The sequence below is a fragment of the Engystomops pustulosus genome, chromosome 1 (genome assembly GCF_040894005.1).
Source record: "Engystomops pustulosus chromosome 1, aEngPut4.maternal, whole genome shotgun sequence".
Lineage (NCBI taxonomy): Eukaryota > Metazoa > Chordata > Amphibia > Anura > Leptodactylidae > Engystomops > Engystomops pustulosus.
Window position 1 is genome coordinate 132,164,345 of NC_092411.1, and position 11,312 is coordinate 132,175,656.

Consider the following 11,312-nt stretch of genomic DNA (forward strand, 5'->3'; position numbering starts at 1 on the left):
ACCAATAATTGTCCTCTCCTGTCAAATGCAATCTACTATGACTACTGGTAGTGATATGTATTTTATAGCTGCTATTTAATTTAATATGCCTTACTGTAATTTCAATAGGAAGACACCTAAAATGGGGTATGGCTCTCTTTGGTGTTCAGTAATCCACTAAAGTCCCATTAATAGACAAAGTCAAATGCTTAACTTAAAGGACTTGACATGTATACTAAAAGGGATAAAAACAGTGGTGTGCTGAGCTTTATCTGGCACAATGAGCAGAGGGTGGAGGGGGATTACTCTTAAGCTGCAGAACAAGTTACATAACATATTATACAGCAAGAAAATCAATGTGATAAAGGAATACAGAGCTAATTTGAACTTTTTAATATTTTGATTTGGAGTAATGCCAGGATCAATTAGAATAAAGCAACATGAGGAGAGAAAAAGAACTGGACCGCACATCCACACATGATACAATGATCTACTGCCGCTAGGCTACATTATATAACGAACTCGAGGTTCTTAGTTACATTTTGATCAAATTGTATAAGCCCACCAACCACTTCAAGGTGACCTCTTTTTGGTGGGTCCCTACGCTATTGTGTGCGGCATCACATGGCGTCCACCACCGCCGCAGCACAGCCCCGGCAGGGACCAAGACCTGGTTGCCCCCCAGCACCCGTACTGGCAGGCATAGCCCCCATGGCTCCAGGCCCGGGTCCCCACCAGCCCTGCACCACAGAAGCGGCGGACGCCATGCAATACCGCACCATGTGAACAGGAAAAAGGCTCACCATGTGTGAACAGGTGTTGAATACTCACTGTTCCATGTAGTCTCAAGCACTAGCTGAGAATAAAGCCTATGAGCCATGTTCTCTCATAAACATCTGTGTCTGAGCTCAACAATGTTCTTCTGGATGAATGGAAAGTCTATGGATTAGGGATGAGATGTCACAATTTCTCCTGTAGGTGTAATCAAATCTTCCAACTTTTAGAGGACAGAAAGTGACAAAATATGTGGGGTACATAAGCTTGTGTCTCTGCCTTGTGCCTGTGTTCGGAATTCCCATTGTGATCTCGGTTCTCTACTTGACTTTGATCCTGTTCTGCTTGCCCTGACCTCCTGCTATGTTCCTGACGTTGATCCTGTGCTCCCTTTCTCGACCTCCTGCCTGTCCCCGACCACGAATTTGCCTGATGTCTTTGTACCTCACATTGGCTGCAACCATGGACAAAGTCGCACCTGTGGAATGTCCTGGTGGTACCACGCCGCAGCAAGTCCAACCCTCTGTGAGGCGGGCTCTGTTGAAAACCGGGTACCACTTAGAAAGTATAATGCCCCTTTCCTGCCCTCACCCTCTGCAAAACCCCTGCCAATGCAGTGCCAAGACAGGGCTGCAGAATAAAATCCTGGTAATGCAACCTGAAAAGTAATGTCTAATTATGTAACCAATAAAATTGCTTGCCACCTCACAGGGGAACTTTATAAACCCCTTGTGGCTGGAAAGTTACAGATAGTGCTCCAAGCCAGAAAAAGGCTAGGCCCTGGTGGGGGATGTGTCACCTCAAACTGTTTAATACCTTTATTTTTAGTCCCCCACTCATAGTAGCCTAGCCATGTGGCCCCTCTCCTTCTCTGCTCTTCACACTGTTGAATCTCTCTTCCTCCACCTCTTCACATTGTGGCCCTCTCCTCCTACTCTTCCTCATCCCTCTCACATTGTGGCCCTTGCCTCTTTCCTTTACCCCTTCACATTGCAGACCCTCTCCTCCAACTCTTCCTCATCCTTCTCCCCTCACATTATCGCTCCTCACTCCACCCCTTGACGTTGTGGCCCCTCTCCTCCCCATGTTCACATTGTGGCCTCTCCACCTCCTCCCTATTTACATTGTGGGCCCTCTCCTCCTCTTCCAGCCTTCAACGATGTGGCCCCTCTTCTCCTTACATATTGGCCCTTCGCCTTCTACCTCTTACAAATAGTGCCCCCTCCCATACTCCACTTCACTTTGTGGCCCTTCTCCCCCCTCTACCATCCTCACTTCTCCTTCCCCCCCTCACATTGTGCCCCCTTCCCTCCTCAAGTTATGGCCCCTATATTCCTCCCCCTCACATTGTGGCCACTTTCATCACCCTCAAGTTGTGGACCCTCTACTCCTTCCCCTTACATTGTTTACTATGCAAAAAAGTGGGGTCACAAATAAAAACAGTTATGAACCTTTCCCCCGCAGCAGTCCTGTTTCCTCCTATACCGCTGTTGTGTGTGGCATTAAAAAGACAATACTGTCATCACAATACACCATATGGTCTCTGCTGTGCACAGCAGCGCCAGGGTTAAGGCTCAATGAGGATGCTGGGAGCTAACGACTCTCCGCATCATTGTTGTATTCAATTCTATCTGTAATACTGCAGGTAGTATCAGCAGTTATAATATGGAGCCTAAATAGCAGCCACTTAATAGTTTTTGCACCTGAGTGCTTAATGTTCCACCGCACCTCCAGCACAGCCAGATGCTTCAGGAGGCTTCAGCCTCTTGATGTATCCACCATGGGGCTACAAAGCATTTTATTTCTATGCCAGGTCCTACCTGGTATAGGAATAAGCACAGCCGGCGACTTGTCACTTGTGAAAAGTCTCTGGCTGCAACGAGTAGGGACAGGAACACCCCATGCCGGCTGCGCCTCCCTTCACTCTCCTCCACACCCCCTGGCATGGAAAGGGTAAAATAATTGCAAATGCTAGCGATACGCTGATGAAAAGGGAAAACCCGCACCAAAAGGGAAAACTATACTGATATGTGTAATAAGTTGATGAAAGACCGTAACTGCTATGTAAGGAATAGATGTATGTGAGACATTAAACAGATGGCAGTCCATTAGGGGAAAATGGCAATAGATTCTGAATACTGAGTGTAAAATGCAGTACACTCACACCCCCTGCTGTATAAAACAGTCATTAGCTAATAGAAGCAATAGACCCATTGTTTAGACCTATAAGACATGAGTCCATGGTTTATTAGTCTTTAATAACAGCAAAGTTTTAGCCAAATATTCCAGCCTGAATATTCACTTGCTATTATGGGCCCCTAACTATCATTTATTTGTATTAATGCAAATGTTGTCAAATTTGGCTAAAACTATGGATCAAAAACAATAAAAGTTTACTCTGCTATAAAATTATAGTGCAACCTCACAGTTCCTAGGAACATTCCTGATAAGGCTGTACTACTGAGCCATCTGTTGGATAGTATACAGCAGTGGTGGCAAACCTATATCACGGGTGCCAGAGGTGGCACTCAGAGCCATTTCTGTGGGCACTCAGGTTATCACCCCAGGACAGAGTTCACCAAATAGGACCAAATCCACCAAATCTTCCTGCAGTCCCAGCAAAGAGATGCTGCTCTCAGTGCTATTTTAAAGCTGTTTGGAACTGTATAATTGAGAAGGTGTTGACAGAAATGCAATATATTATTGTGTTGCGGTGGATGGACCCTAGAGCTCCCAAGTGCAACATGTGGCAGGGCTTGGTAAATAAAATAATACCGTATGAAAAGATGATTTATAAACATAGGAAATGTCCAGCTAAATTTAACAAAATATGGGACAGATGGTGCAACTCTTCACTCACACCCCCTGGGCCGGGTGACATTACAGATGCGATGGGTAATCGATCCTAACTAAAGTGCAACGTATAAATAGAGTACAAATGGCTGATATAATCAGTATAGTCTATACAGACAATACCCGTGCTTTATACTTCATATTTCGGCAAGTACTATGAACCTATGGGTCGGCTAATCCCTATTCATATTTCACTTACTTTGATATATATATAATAAATCACGAAGCAGCAAGTTTGTTATGATGTTTTGTTTCTGTCTTACTCTTGTATCTTCTAATGTACTGTTAAATCTGTGAAAGAGTGAAATCTGATCACTTGTACATTATCTAGAATCGCATATCATGATGCAAGTTTTGATGTATACAATTAACATTTGTAACAAATGTACACCACTTTTCTTGTAATGATATTTGCGAACTTTAATAAAACTGAGTTTAAAAAAGAAATGCAATATATTTGGAGGTCCTCCTGCTGGACCCACCATTCATCCTCTACTGAGAGACCCTGGAGAGAAGCTACAACGTCTGAGTCTGAATTTGCCCTTCCTTTTTCAATTGTATTGGTTTCCTCAGGGGGCCGATACGATTGAAAGATTGGAAGAACAGGTAGCAATAAGTTACTGCTTAAAATGCCATGTTGGAACTTCACAGTAAATAAGTGGATTTTTGTTGTAGTTTGGGAACTCTGTCACCAAAAGGTTCGCCATCACTGGTATACAGTATACAAACTGCCCGAGTAAGTGCTTACAGAAACATAATATGAATTTCTAACATATTAACAGTAGAAATAAGGCATGTATATCAAGCTGTAACTACACCAGAAAGAAGGAGTGACATGACATGAAACAACCTGAATCAGAGCTTCAGATGCACGTCAAAGAGACTTTGCAAATGTTTCTTAACAGTGGAGACTTTCAATAAAGTACACATTTGATTTCATCAAATAAAAAACAGTAGCTATAATTCCTAACATAGAACACAACAGAAAGTGAAGGACATTGAAGACGTATCAAGTATAAACGCAGTAATCAAAATTCATGTAATGAAAAAAACAGCTTTTAGTTTGAAACACATCAACAAACTACATAGCTGGTTTGTTTTTTATTCAATGAAATATAATGTTTATTTTGTTCAAAGTAACTGGAACTCTGTGCTGGAACATTTGAAAAGTCTTCTCTCTGATAATATATCAACAGTAGGGCCGGCGACAGCGCAAGGCATACTCGGGTAAGTGTCAAGGCCCAGAGGTGCTAAGGGGGCAAAAACATCCAAATCTCAGTCGCCAGCCTCCTGGCAGCACCTGGTGAGGGGTTAGGAGAGCTGTATACAATGAATCCTTAGGGGGGCGTATATAATTAAACTATAAGGGGCTGTATATAAAATAACCATGACAGGGCTGCTGATATTCCATGGAATATTTTAGTTAGTATCTGAATTTCTATTGCTGCCACATAAGTTCACTGCAAAGGCTTTGTAACCCAGGAGCCTACTGAAATCTGTAGCTGACCCTGTTAAGAGGTATATACACATATGTTTATAGTAGAAGGCTAATTGGATAATATATAGTAATAGGTCACATTGGTGGATGTTCCTATTTAAAGAAAACCTACCATGAAAATCAAGTATAGTATTCTAGGGGCACTTACTCATAGATCCAGTCGCCATCATTGTGGCAATCTTCTTATATTCATTATCCATTGCCTTCTTCCTTCTAAAATCAACTTTTAAACTATGTTAATGAGCCAGAAGGGCTCTGAGGGTGTTACCAAAGTCCATCAGTGCTGCAGATTCACAGGTTGTTACAATGAGCATAACATGTCTCACCCAAAACTATGCTCTCTCCCTCCTCCCTCCGCCTATGCAATCTAGAAGCACAAGAAGGGGGAGAGGAAACCTGCTCCGCTCATTGTAACAATCAGTGAAAAGACATCACTGAGGTTGGTGTTTTCAGAGACCCTCATTGCTGCAATATCACAGGCTGTTACAATGAGCAGAACATGTCTTACCCAACCCTCTACTCTCTCCCTCCTTCATCTGTAATCTAGAAGCAGCAGGTAATGCAGGGGGTTGAAACCTGCTCTGCTCATTGTAACAGCCTGTGCAGCTGCGGCATGAAGTGGCTCTAGATACACCCTCCCAGGGTCCTTCAGTTTAATGAGTATAATTGTAAAAGTTGATTTTAGTTGAAAGGAGGCCATGGATAACAAATATAAGAAAATTATCACATTCTTGGTGCCTAGATCTATGTGTAAGTGGTATATAATGCTTGATTTTAATGGTAGATTTTCTTTAAGAAGACTAGGTGGAAGACTTTACATCAACGTGTAAAGAGAAGCCACCATCCTGCACAATCCATTAACAATCTGTTAGGGCGGTCAAGAAAAAAACATTTTAGGCAATATTTAACACATACTGGTACCCATACATGATGTGTCCTTATGGTGGCAAACCAATGTGTATTACTGCCAGTTTCCAGGATAAGAACCATCCTAGCTAATACCTGTTGCTTTTGATAGGTCAAATAAAGTAACCTTCTTGAGATTGTGATACTTGTTAATGACTAACTGAAGTATAAGAAGTCACAAGCAAGCTTTCGGATGGCTATGATCCCTTCATCAGGCATGGTCTGACAGTCTTTCTGAAGTGACACAGATCTCATACACCACGGACAGAGAAGAAATACAAACAAAATGTAAACAAAAGGACAATAGCAATAACAAAGTTGAGACAACAGGTCCTTAATTTTTAGACTTGGGCAGTGTGATGTTTAATTGCCTCAGGAGTCTCTGATGAACCATTATCTTAAGATCACATTTATTAGAGGTTGTAGTGGGCCATGAATCCCTTTCATACATTGAGTCCTGTACGGAGGGTTTCAAAAAGGGTAATAAACTTGTATTCCCAAATTCATCTCTCATAATACCTATAGCATTTCCTTTTTTTAAATCATGCAATGCTTTATTGATGCTTATACCACAGAAGTTACATTTTCACATTATGGAAATATCACAATCAATTATTTTTTCCAGAAACAATTAAAGTAACATGTTCACCCCCCTCCCCCAACCCTTTTTCCCCCTGCGATCTGGCCCCTATAGCTCTTCCAGACTTATAGCATTTTTAACAAAAAAGATGTACACAGCCAGAAATAGAAAGCTTTAATAAATAGTTAATAAAAGTTAAAATCCCTGCATTAAATTTAGAAGATTTCAGAGAACAACATAAAACCAAATGGAAAAATATAACTGATTACCATAATCACAATTAGAGTTCAGCCTAATGTTCCGCTGGGACTGAGGGAGTCCTTTCATCAATATCACTATTGGGGTGATATATTTGGGTCCTTTACCTGGCATTGTGCTTGGTCTATGAAATCCGTCCAGCACACATTGAGGGAGTTGTATAAAAAGTATCAGTAATTAGACCAGTGAGTCAGACTCCACATTTATAAATCATGTTGTAATGATGTATCTGGAGTAGTTTAGAAATCTGGAGTTTTCTATGTGGAGTCAACTATTAGTTGGTCAAATTACTTCTGAATTTTCTACTGCCTGGATTGGGCCAAACCTCCTTTTCACAAGACCAAGCTCCCCCTCTGTTCAAGTCGAGGAACTGGCCCAAAATGGTCTGAATTCCTCAATAAATGTGGCTCATGTCATTTTAGTTAAATAAATTAAATAATTAGATAAATTACTACAAAATTGTGGTGTAGGCAGGTTGAAGACACTCCCCTAGTGCATTTTAAAGACTGACCATGGTTGTGGCCCTTTTATAACTTTACTTACATATAAATTTACTTTACATTACTCATGCTGCACAGAATTGTAAACCCAACTGACATTTTCCTGTATTACATTTTAGTCCATACTTTGTGGTTCAGGTCTGTGTTTAACTTAATCATTTCATCACATTTAGGTTATTCATTTCAGCTGTCAGTTTTCTGTTTATTTAGAATTATTGTACCCTGACTTGACTGTGGATCGGCTTACAGAGTTTATTTTTCCGGGAACCCTAGGAAATCATGATGCAGATTACCTATAAGAAAATAGATCATCAATATGTGATTGGTAGAGTCCTGGGCCTATACGTACTGGCAGGCTCCAGGCTCATACTGGACAGTGAAACTTTGATACATCCATTCAACATCTTAAATGAAACCTAGCATCACAGATCTACCTACTAAGGTATATCCGGTGGCAGGTTAATATAGCTTAACCTACTGCTTTTTGTGCCATGGACTTAAGAAAATTTGCATGTACATCAGATTAATGTTTTATTAAGAGGCTATTGGGGCGTGGAGTAACCTCTTTTGATTCCTCCTACCACAGTTTTTAGCACGCAGCAGCTGCACACACTCGTCTGAGAAGCTGGAGTTCTGCGCATGTGTAGTAGCTCTGGCTTCTTAAATGAGGCCACGCAGCTATGAGCGTACGTAGCTTCGCACCCTCGTCTCCGAACTGGAGCTACTGTGCATGCATCATAGTATCATAGTAGTATCATAGTATATGAGGCTGGAAAAAGTCCATCAAGTCTAAACTTTATGAATTACACAAATGTTTTTCCTCATAACCCGTGATATTTTTTCTCTCCAGAAAGTCATCCAGGTCTCTCTTGAACATGGTACATTGAGTCCGCCACAACAACCTCCTGTGGCAGAGAGTTCCATAGTCTCACTGCTCTTACAGTAAAGGTCCTGCCTACCCAAGGTCCTGCCTTCTCGAGGTCTTGCTTACCGAGGTCCTGCCTTCCGAGGTGCTTTCTTCCCGAGGTCCTCCTTCCCTGTGTCCCTACCTTGGCTGCCACCTTGGGTCTAGTCACACCCTTGGAACGACCTGGTACCTGGTGGCTTCCGGCCGCAGCAAGACCATCCCGTTTTGCGGCGGGCTCTGGAGAAGACCATGGTCGCCATTAATGACGACACTCTGTTTTCTATCTCTAAGCCAGTTACTTACCCAAATACATTACACAGATTTTCCCCTTGTCCCAGCAGTCTCATTCTATGTACAAACCGTTTATGGAGCAATGTATCAAATTCCTTGCAAAAGTCTAGATATACAACACCCACTGACTGTGTGGAACCTGTCTCCTCATAGACGCCAATCAGATAAGTCTGTCAGGATGGATCATTTTAAACCCATGCTGATGTTTGGTTATAAGGTTATGTTTAGTGAGATACTCCAAGATAGCATCTATAACAAACTCCTCAAATAATTTCCGCACAACAGAAGTTAGACTTATAGGTCTGTAGTTTCCAGGATTGCTTTGTGTTCTGCACCAGTTCTGGGGACCAAACCAGTCCTCAAGGAATCTTCAAATATAATAGTCTGTCTATCGTGGTACATAAATAATCCCAGTAGTGTAAGAATAACAGTGGCACTCACCATAAAACCTTTATTTAGTCCTCTTTAAAAGTCCATTGCAGCTATTGGGGGGATGGTGCAGGAGGAAAGGAATCCACAAGGGTGACAGTTGTTTTGCGCACTTCACTTACTCTAGCTCTATCTAGATCTTCTTGCCTTGTACAAGTGTAGTTGCCCTCCCGTAAGGTCTCTAGTTTAAACACTCCTAGACATCCCCCCCCCCCCCCAAACAGCTACCCTCCCCTTGAGATGCAGCCCATCCCTACTTTAAAGCCTGTAGCCAACAGCAAAGTCACCACCGGTGACCTGCCACCAGATCTGCCTTAGTAGGTTTCCTTTTCCAAAGCCAAAGTCAAATCAGTGTAATGTGACATCCATACCCCACACATGTACTTGTTTGTAGGTATTAGTGGGGAGCATACAAGATTCACATATAATCAATAAAGAAATTTAATTAGTTGATGTTGGTGCGCTATATGAATTAATGGGGTTATAAATCAAATGAAAGTACCTATAACATACTCATTTCAGTGGTGGGGGCTTAGATTTCTCTCTTTTGATTTCTAAGGGGGGGCACTTAATTATTTTACCTGAGGCAGCAGAAAGGCTAGGTACACCAGTCAATGGTTCATGCTTGATGTTTGCATATTTTGTTATAAAATAATCACCCTTTCAAAAACCGGAGAAGATAATATGTGGTTATGTTGGGCACTTTTATGATATCTTTTGGGGTTTGCATGGATTTTTATATTTTAGTTTTAATCTATGACATATAAGTTTAGACATGACATATTGAGACAATCAGCGTATGATCGTGGTGCCTGATTTTGGTAGAGGGTCATGATCGCTGTTGGAAATTCCGTAGGTAAGACAGGGTTTCAGAAAGAAAAAATAGTCTACCCCGTCAAAAGCTTTTCATACCGAGTAAGACCAGGGGATTTGTTTACATGTTGCAAAATGATATTTATTGTTGTAAATTAGCCTTCTTGGGTTTTTGACCCCAACTGTCTTATTATTAAGCCCTGTGTCCTTCCCAACTCTTTTACCCTGGAAAGAAACAACTCCACAAAAGGAGGCCAACCAATGTTTCCTGTTTATGAAGTTTACTGTGTAAACACATATCTGGAGTCAATACTATTTAACCTAAAACCAAAAATAAGCTTATTAACTTAAAGGGGTATTCCGGGAATATGAACGTCTGACACAAAAACCCATGATGATATAAATGAATGAATACAACAATACTCAATGTCATTAGTCACAAAACGGAGCTTAAATAATTTGATTTTATGATTTAAAAATTTATGGCCTCTCTAAAGTAGGTGGAGTTATCACTAAGATGGCCGCCACTGGAAACTACAAGTTCCATGATCCTTTAGTTCTCAGTAACTCCTCCTACCTCTTATGCTCTACTAACAGTGATGATATAACAGTCTGTACTGCTCTGTTACCATAGTAATGATGTGTAACTGCCATCACCACAACACTGTCCATACTGGATGCACTGCAACCAACCCACTAAAGCCAAATAAGTGGTGATCACATGACCTGCCAAGGCAGGTACAGGACATGTGATGTGGACATGTGACCAGCAGCCATTTTCTGTCCTGCAACGGACCGCGCGGAGGAAATTAACGGACTGATTAAAGGGCCAGTAGCATTTTAATTCTCCATCATAGTGTATGTCATCAGCATTTTTCTGCTAAGGGGAGCAAAATTTTTAATTACAACTAATTACACATTAGCTTATATTTTGAGTGCCCACTTATATATGAATTATGCTGATTCCTGGAATACCCCTTTAATGTTGTATATTAAAATGCTAAAATTCAGTCTATTTTACACTATACCGTTTCTCTTCGCCAGATGGTTGCAAACACACCATGGAATACAAATACATCTTATCTTGGTTTGTGAATACTCTAAATTCTTATCAAATGCTGTACATTCCTTCCAGAGAGTTGAAAATAGACAAGTCTTAGTCAGTTATCTGTATAACCAGAACATTTATGTTGGTTTCCTGTAAATGTGGTGAAAGACATAGCATTTAAAGGGACCCAAACCAGTAATAAGCCACAGCGAGTACCTCTTCAAGTAGTATATAAGATCATATGGACATATGAATCACATTGTAAACAATAAAGTCATTTTTGTTAATTTTTAAGTATTGAGCATTATAGGGTAAAATTACTGATTGTTTATTGCAGGTTATTGATGCTGAATTATCTTGTTATCTCACGTAAAATTGTCCAACTCTCCAGTTTAGTCTGCAGCAGTCATGCAAATGGTGTTTTTACTGAGATTACATATTAAAGGCTTCCACCTCTTGTTGGCTACATAGGATTA